General features: G+C 40.6%; 1 pseudogene; it reads left to right on the forward strand.

The window, feature by feature from the left end:
• LOC105518051 lies at window positions 1-549 on the forward strand (annotated as a pseudogene).
• Window positions 550-7988: the final 7439 nt, after the last annotated feature.

Below are 7988 nucleotides of genomic sequence, written 5' to 3' on the forward strand. Positions count from 1 at the left end.
ATGGCTGCCTCTGCTTTTGCTGGTGCGATGAGAGAAGCTTCAGGAATCTACGGCTCCTGAATATTTTTGCATCTCCAGCCCACCGAAACTGTGCCAGGAATGCCTCTCTTATTTCTGCATTGTCATATTCAGACACCATTCATTTCCTCCACTCCCAGGCTTATCACATCTGTCAGAAACTTGACATGTGGGCATACTTCAGTGATCCCCAACAGAGTGGCCCCCTTGCTTCCAAGTGTCCTGAAGCTGCCAGTCAGAACTGTAATATACATCAGTACACAAAAAGACAAGAGAAAGACTGTGAAAACTGTCATCTATAGGTTTCTTCAACTTCATTCTGGCCTTTGGGTGAGGAGAAAAGCTGGTTATAAGAAAAAATTCTGGAAAAAGACACCTGCAAGAAAAAAGCGATTGAGGGAATTTGTGTTCTGCAATAAAACCCAGAGTAAACTCTTAGAAAAAATGACAACATCCTTCTGGAAGAGGTGAAACTGGTATGCTGAGGATCCTTATCAGAAATATCATTATGAAACAAACTTGAAAGTATAGATCAGAAATTTCACTTGTTTCTCAGTTATTGAATATGTATCTTTGTGTACATGACATCTTTGCAAACATAGGTAAATCTAAAACCGATGTAAATTGTACCAGTTACTATGTAAACATCCAATGCCAACATTAAACTTATAAAAGTTTTTAAACTTAAAAAAAAAACAAACAAACTTGGCATCATACATCTTCTCCCAAAGCTGGAAAAACACCTCTTTACTGATAGGAACTTAAATAAACCCCTTAAACAAGTTGCCCGAGTCCAGTTAATGCTGTGTTGCCAGCATGTGGAAGTACAAAGTCTCAGGTTTCTTCATGCAAGTTGCTTGGTTTGGATGAGCGTGTGAGTGAGAGGTAGGTATGAATCCCACTACCTTACAGTTCATGCTAGTTTTTTCCACTCTCAGATGTTGTAAGTCAGGGTCTGCTTGATGCCAAGGAGGGAGGACTTTCATGACAAATATCGTGGTATTTGTATAACAAGTCTAAAAGTTTTAACCCCTTCAGTTAGATACAACCATGGGCATTTTTCAAGTAATAATATTTTTATTAGAAATTTGCAGATACCTTGAGCCTGTTCTTTGTAATGACATGGAAAAAGAACACAGCCTACATATCCCTTTGTATATAGGGTATTTTTAGCATTGTAAAGCACCGGTGTCATAATTAACCTTGTCTTTTGTTTCTCATTCCCCTTTTAAACTAAAGTATGAAGCACTTCACTGCTTAGTTCTTCTGTAAGTTTCATTTTACTATGAAATGAAAGTGTTCTGAAGATATCCTTGACAGGATATGCAAACGAATGTAACAAAAACCTTCCTTTGTGTTGAAGGCTGGTCCTAAGTACATACCAGATTTCACCAGATGAGTCCAAAAGGTCAGATGCCTTGAAAAAAGGCCCCCAATGCAAATAATCGAGTAGTTGACCTGGTGAAAAAGAGGAAAGACTATTTATGCATACATTGGTCTTTGAACGGTTCTGCCTGCCTGTCTTGTAAACTCAGAAGCAGTTTTCCTGAGGTGGGTGTTACTGACAATCTAGCTCACCATCTGAGACCCATAAGTAGATTCGTGAGTGGTGAGGTTTAGTGAAAACCTTCACTTGTTTGGGATTCAACGTACATGGCCAGCCAATGAAAATGTTAACTCACACCTGCATATGCCTTCATCTTGTTATGGAACTCGAGGCGCCATCATTCATAATGCTTAAAAATAAAACACCTGCAAGGGAGCTATTGTTAAAAACTAACTTGCCCACAAGAAAGCTGATGCTCAACGAAGTCAAATCTCTAGTAATAAAACTGTGTTACTATTCATATCTTGACTCTACTGCCCAAGTTCTTTCCGTAAGTCATCTAAACAGCCAGGACCTCAGCAATCTGACTAGATAAAAACAAAAAATTCTTCTTGAGTTTATGATCCTAAGGATTTCTTTTTCATATTTAAAGCAGGTATTCCTATTAGATGCTGTCACATTTTGCTTATTATCTCTTGCTGTGTAACAAACCATCCCAAAACGTACCTGCTTAAAACAGCAACCATTTTATTTGTTCATGATTCTGTGGTTGACTGGGGCTCTGCTGGGCTGTTCTTTGGTTAGTTTCAGTTGGGGTCTCCTGTGAGGTTGCAATCAGATGGTTTTGTTCACATGTCTAGTTCCCCAGTGGGGAAGGTTGAGAGGGCGTGATCTTTTCCTCTTTTCTTCCCCATGTGGCTAGCTTGGGTTTCTTTTCATGGTGGTTTGATCCTGAGAGTAAGCATTTCAAAAGAGATAAGCTCCAATGTGCCAGCACTTATCAAGTGTTTGCTTACATCATTCTTGCTAATGTCCTATTTATTGGCCGAGCCTGAAGTTCATATGGAAGGATACTCCACAGGAGTGTGAATACCGGGAGTTACGGTTCATCAGGAACCACCAAAGTAACAATCCACCACTTGTAGTATATACAACAGAAATGTTAAAAATTTCATATTTAAGCCAAGATCTGTTGTTTCAGATTTTTTTGAAGAATATTGGATTTAAAATATATTACTTTAGAATACTATACAGCCTCCAAAAGTCACATATTAGAATATTACATGACATGGAAAAAGGTACTATGCTAAGAGCAAACCAAAAAAAGTTTTAAAACAAGTATTTGTTTGTATGTATACTCCACTTTTAGCCATTGTTATTGCTGATTATTTTCATTACTTGTCTTTGCATTTATCAAAATTTTGTCAGTGCATATATACTATTTTTAATCAGTAATAAAGTATTTTTGCAATTGAAGAAAACATCTAAAAATAGTATTGCAATAATAGGTGATAGGTTAACGAGGTTTGAGTATGTTTATACAGTATTATTTATATTGCTATATTGCTTTATAGATCCTGGAAAGTAAAATATTTGTAGTCAATAAAATCAAGTTCTTACAGAAATGCAAATAAAACAATACCCCAGTACTGTTAAATTATCAGATTGGAAAAAAGGAAAAAGATGATCAATTCACAGTGTTTGCCAGGATTTAGGGACTTTGGGTGAGAGTGCAAATGGATACAACCTTTCTGGCAAGCAATTGAAATAGATCAGGATTTTAAATGGGCATTACTTTGTAGGAATTCTTACTAAAGAAGAAAATGTTTTAAATTCTCCAAACTGTAGCTACTGACTTGTACTGATTTGTGGAATTAATGGTGGTGCTTTGTTCCTTTATATACTTTCTGCCATTCTTCATACCATCTACACATAGTTTCCCAAAGCTGATACACATAAATGTTGAGAGCAGGCGGCAGAACTTGAAAGCTTCATGGTCCATGACCTTACACTGGAGCTTCTCTATCTCGGCTGCACATTGGAATGGGATCATTACAAAGTTCCTGACTACTGTATTGACACCAAAGGTTCTGATTTAACTGCTCTTGGGTGTTGCCTGAGTATCTGGAATTTTCAAGGATGCCCATGTGATTCCAATTGATAACCAACTTTGAGACCAACAGGCATAGTCCAAACTCTCTTGACTGAACTGACCTGAAATTCTGACTGGTTAACCTGCATTCTCCTTACCTTCTGTTGAAAAAAAAAAAAAGTTGGTCGATTTCTTATTAATGTCTCAAGTTGATAGGCTATCAGTACATATGTCTTATTGCTCTCAACAGTTGAGTTGTTTTCCTAGAGCCAGTTGTGTCTGTTTCTAAACTTTTTATTCTCTATTTGTTTTGTTTGTTTGTTTGAGACAAGGTCTCACTCTGTCACCCAGGCTGAAGTGCAGTGGCGTGATCATGGCTCACTGCAACCTTGATCTTCCAGGCTCAAGCAATCCTCCAATGTCAGCCTCCCGAGGAGCTGGGACCACAGGCATGCACCACCATGCCCAGCTAATTTTCAAATTTTTTGTAGAGACAGGGTCTCACCACGTTGCCTAGGCAGGTGTTGAACTCTTAGACTCAAGCGATCCTCCTGCCTCTGACTCCCAAAGTGCTGGAATTACAGGCGTGAGTCACTGCACTTGGCCCTAAAACATTATTTTTTAAAGGCAATTCTCATATTACTGAAATCATTGGAAATTGCTTAGATATTGGGTGTTTGTTGAATCCCTTATTACAAATGACTTAAGTACTTTCAATTTCAATGTTTTTTGATAATAACTGCATTTTTGCCAATGGAATATGAATAATATAGGAACATTACCTTATGCCTTGTGCTGCTAGAAGACCAGCATTGTCTTTGTCTTTCCACAAAACCAAAGCGTTAGTAACAACTGAAATATCCCAAGCAACCACAACAGTGCCCGGCAATTATAGTTGTTGGTTAAGTGAGTACAAATATCAGAAACTTTTGTTCTAGGTACATTCAAACCTTGAGGTAAGTCAGAAGCTTGTATTCTCTGCCAATGTCTACCAAGTTGGCATAACTTTTCAGCTGATTTACAAGATTTGCCATGAAATAGAATTAAATTCGAGTATAACTTACCAGAACCAGAGCCATTTTTATCAGAGAAGGAAATGATCTTTCCTTACGCAACAGACAGGGACCATTACATTAGCACCTAGCGTGGACTTACCTATTAGGGTGGTTTTCAACTTTCTCCTAAGATTTTTGGTGATGCAGATGCTGCTAGTCCAGGGCCTCACTTTGAGAACCACTGCCTTACAGATCACCATTATTTTAAAAATCTCCAGTATACAGTGTTGTTATTTTGGTTCTCATGTTAGCGTAACGACCTGAAAAAGGACTAGGCAAATGCAGTGAGTGAAATGAAGACCTTGTTTTTGGAGAAAGGCAAAGGACAACCAAATCAGTGGAAACAAGTATTCAGGTTCTGATAGAAGTTACCATACCATATTTTTGGCTTTTCCTCACTACCCTGAGGTTTAATGATAAGCTCCTTCACTGTTATGCACTTGTGATTAGAATCATTAAAGTTGCCTGGATTAATGCAAACATCTCTGCTTAAAGAACAGAAAAGCTCCATTTTCTTTTTGTTGTTGTTGTTGTTGTTGATTTGTTTGTTTGTTTTGAGACAGGGTCTCTCTCTCTCTCTCTCTCTCTCTCACCCAGGCTAGAGTGCAGTGGCTCTATCTCAGCACACTGCAATCTCTACCTCTCCAGTTCAAGTGATTCTCCTGCCTCAGCCTCCTGAGTAGCTGGAATTACAGGTGTTTGCCACTGTGCCCAGCTAATTTTTGTATTTTTAGTAGAGACAGGGTTTTACCATGTTGACCAGGCTGGTCTCGAACTCCTGACCTCAAGTGATCTACCCACCTCAACTTCCCAAAGTGCCGGGATTACAGTCGGGAGCCACCACGCCTGGCTGAAAAGCCCCATTTTCTAACCCCAGCTTTTCCTCTAGGGAACTGTGTAACCTTACTAAGCCAGTTACTTAGTCTCTTTGAGCCTTAGTTTCCTCATCTGTAAAATAAGACGGGAATCATTCAGTCATGAACGTTCAATCTAACTCCAAAATCTTATCAATTCCATGACCTTTGACAGATGTAATGGGCTCTGTGATTTGACCACAGATGACTTTTGCCGTTTTGGCCCATAAGAGTTAAATTACCAGGTGGCTGGGAAGTTGGCCAAATAGGAACAGCTCTGGTCTGCAGCTCCCAGAAAGATCAACACAGAAGGCGGGGGATTTCTGCATTTCCAACTGAGGTACCCGTCTCATCTCACTGGGACTGGTTAGATAGTAGGTGCAGCCCACGTAGGGTGAGCAGAAGCAGGGTGGGGTGTCATCTCACCTGGGAAGTGCAAGGGGTTGGAGAACCCCCTCCCCTAGCCAAGGGAGGCCTTGAGGGACTGTGCTGTGAGGAATGGTGCATTCCAGCCCAGATACTATGCTTTTCCCACAGTCTTTGCAACCCACAGACCAGGAGATTCCCTTGGGTGCCTACACGACCAGGGCCCTGGGTTTCAAGCACAAAACTGGTCGGCCATTTGGGCAGACACCGAGCTAACTGCAGTTTTTTTGTTTGTTTGTTTGTTTGTTTTTTTCATACCCCAGTGGCACCTGGAACACCAGTGAGATGGAACCATTCACTCCCCGGGAAAGGGGGCTGAAGCCAGGGAGTCAAGTGGTCTAGCTCAGTAGATCCCAACCCCACAGAGCCCAGCAAGCTAAGATCCACTGGCTTGAAATTCTTGCTGCCAGCATAGCAGTCTGAAGTCAACCTGGGATGCTCGGGCTTGGTAGGGGGAGAGGTGTCTGTCATTACTGAGGCTCGAGTAGGTGGTTTTCCCCTCACAGTGTAAACAAAGCTGCCGGGAGGTTTGAACTGGGCAGAGCCCACTGCAGCTTGGCAAAGCCACTGTAGCCAGAATGCCTCTCCAGATTCCTCCTCTCTGGAGGAGGAAGGGCACATCTAAAAGAAAAGCAGCAGCCCCAGTCAGGGGCTTATAGATCAAACTCCTATCTCCCTGGGATAGAGCACCTGGGGGAAGCGGTGGCTGTGGGCACAGCTTCAGCGGACTTTAATGTTCCTGCCTGCCAACTCTGAAGAGAGCAGTGTATCTCCCAGCATAGTGCTTGAGCTTTGCTAAGGGACAGACTGCCAACTCAACTGGGTCCCTGACCCTCGTGCCTCCTGACTAGGAGACACCTCCCAGCAGGGGTCAACAGACACCTCATACAGGAGAGCTCCAACTGGCATCTAGTGGGTGCCCCTCTGGGATGAAGCTTCCAGAAGAAGGAAAAGGCAGTAATCTTTGCTATTCTGCAGCCTTCACTGGTAATACCCAGGCAAACAGGGTCTAGAGTGGACCTCTAGCAAACTCCAGCAACCTGCTCCTGAATGACTAGTGGATAAATAATGAAATTAAGGCAGAAATAAATAAGTTATTTGAAACCAATGAGAACAAAGACAGCATACCAGAATCTCTGGGATACAGCTAAAGTAATGTTTAGAGGGAAAGTTATAGCACTAAATGTCTTTGTTCTCAAAAGAAAGCGGGGAAATACCTGAAATCGACACCCTAACATCACAATTAAAAGAACTAGAGAAGCAAGAGCAAACAAATTCAAAAGCTAGCAGAAGACAAGAAATAACTAAAAACAGAGCCGAACTAAAGAAGATAGAGGCACAAAAAACCCTTCAAAAAATCGGTGAGTCCAGGAGGTGGTTTTTTGAAAAAATTAACAAAATAGATAGACCACTAGCCAGACTAACAAAGAAGAGAAGAGAGAAGAATCAAATAGACACAATACAAAATGATAAAGAGGATATTACCACTGATCCCACAGAAATACAAACTACTATCAGAGAATACTAAAAACAGCTCTGCGCAAATAAACTAGAAAATCTACAAGAAATGGATAAATTCCTGGACACATACACCCTCCCAAGACTAAACCAGGAAAAAGTCAAATCCTTGAGTAGATCAATAACAAGTTCTGAAATTGAGGCAGTAATTAATAGCCTACCAACCAAAAAAAGCACAGGACCAGACGTATTCACAGCTGAATTCTACCGGAGGTACAAAGAGGAACTGGTACCATTCCTTCTGAAAGTATTCCAAACAATAAAAAAAGAGGAACTTCTTCCTAACTCATTTTATGAGGCCAGCATTGTCCTGATACAAAAACCTGGCAGAAACACAACAAAGAAAGAAAATTTCAGGCCAATATCCCTGATGAACATCAATGAGAAAATCCTTAATAAAATATTGGCAAACCAAATCCAGCAGCACATCAAAAAGCTTAACCACCACAATCAAGTCAGCTTCATCTCTGGGCTGCAAGGCTGGTTCAACAAATGCAAATCAATAAACGTAATCTATCACATAAACAGAACCAATGACAAAAACCACATGATTATCTCAATACATGCAGAAAAGGCCTTCAGTAAAATTCAACACCCCTTCATACTAAAAATTCTCAATAAACTAGGTACTGATGGAACATATCTCAAAATAATAAGAGCTATTTATGACAAACCCATAGCCAATATCATACTGAATG

The sequence above is a fragment of the Colobus angolensis genome, unplaced genomic scaffold (genome assembly GCF_000951035.1).
Source record: "Colobus angolensis palliatus isolate OR3802 unplaced genomic scaffold, Cang.pa_1.0 Scaffold310, whole genome shotgun sequence".
Classification (NCBI taxonomy): Eukaryota; Metazoa; Chordata; class Mammalia; order Primates; family Cercopithecidae; genus Colobus; species Colobus angolensis.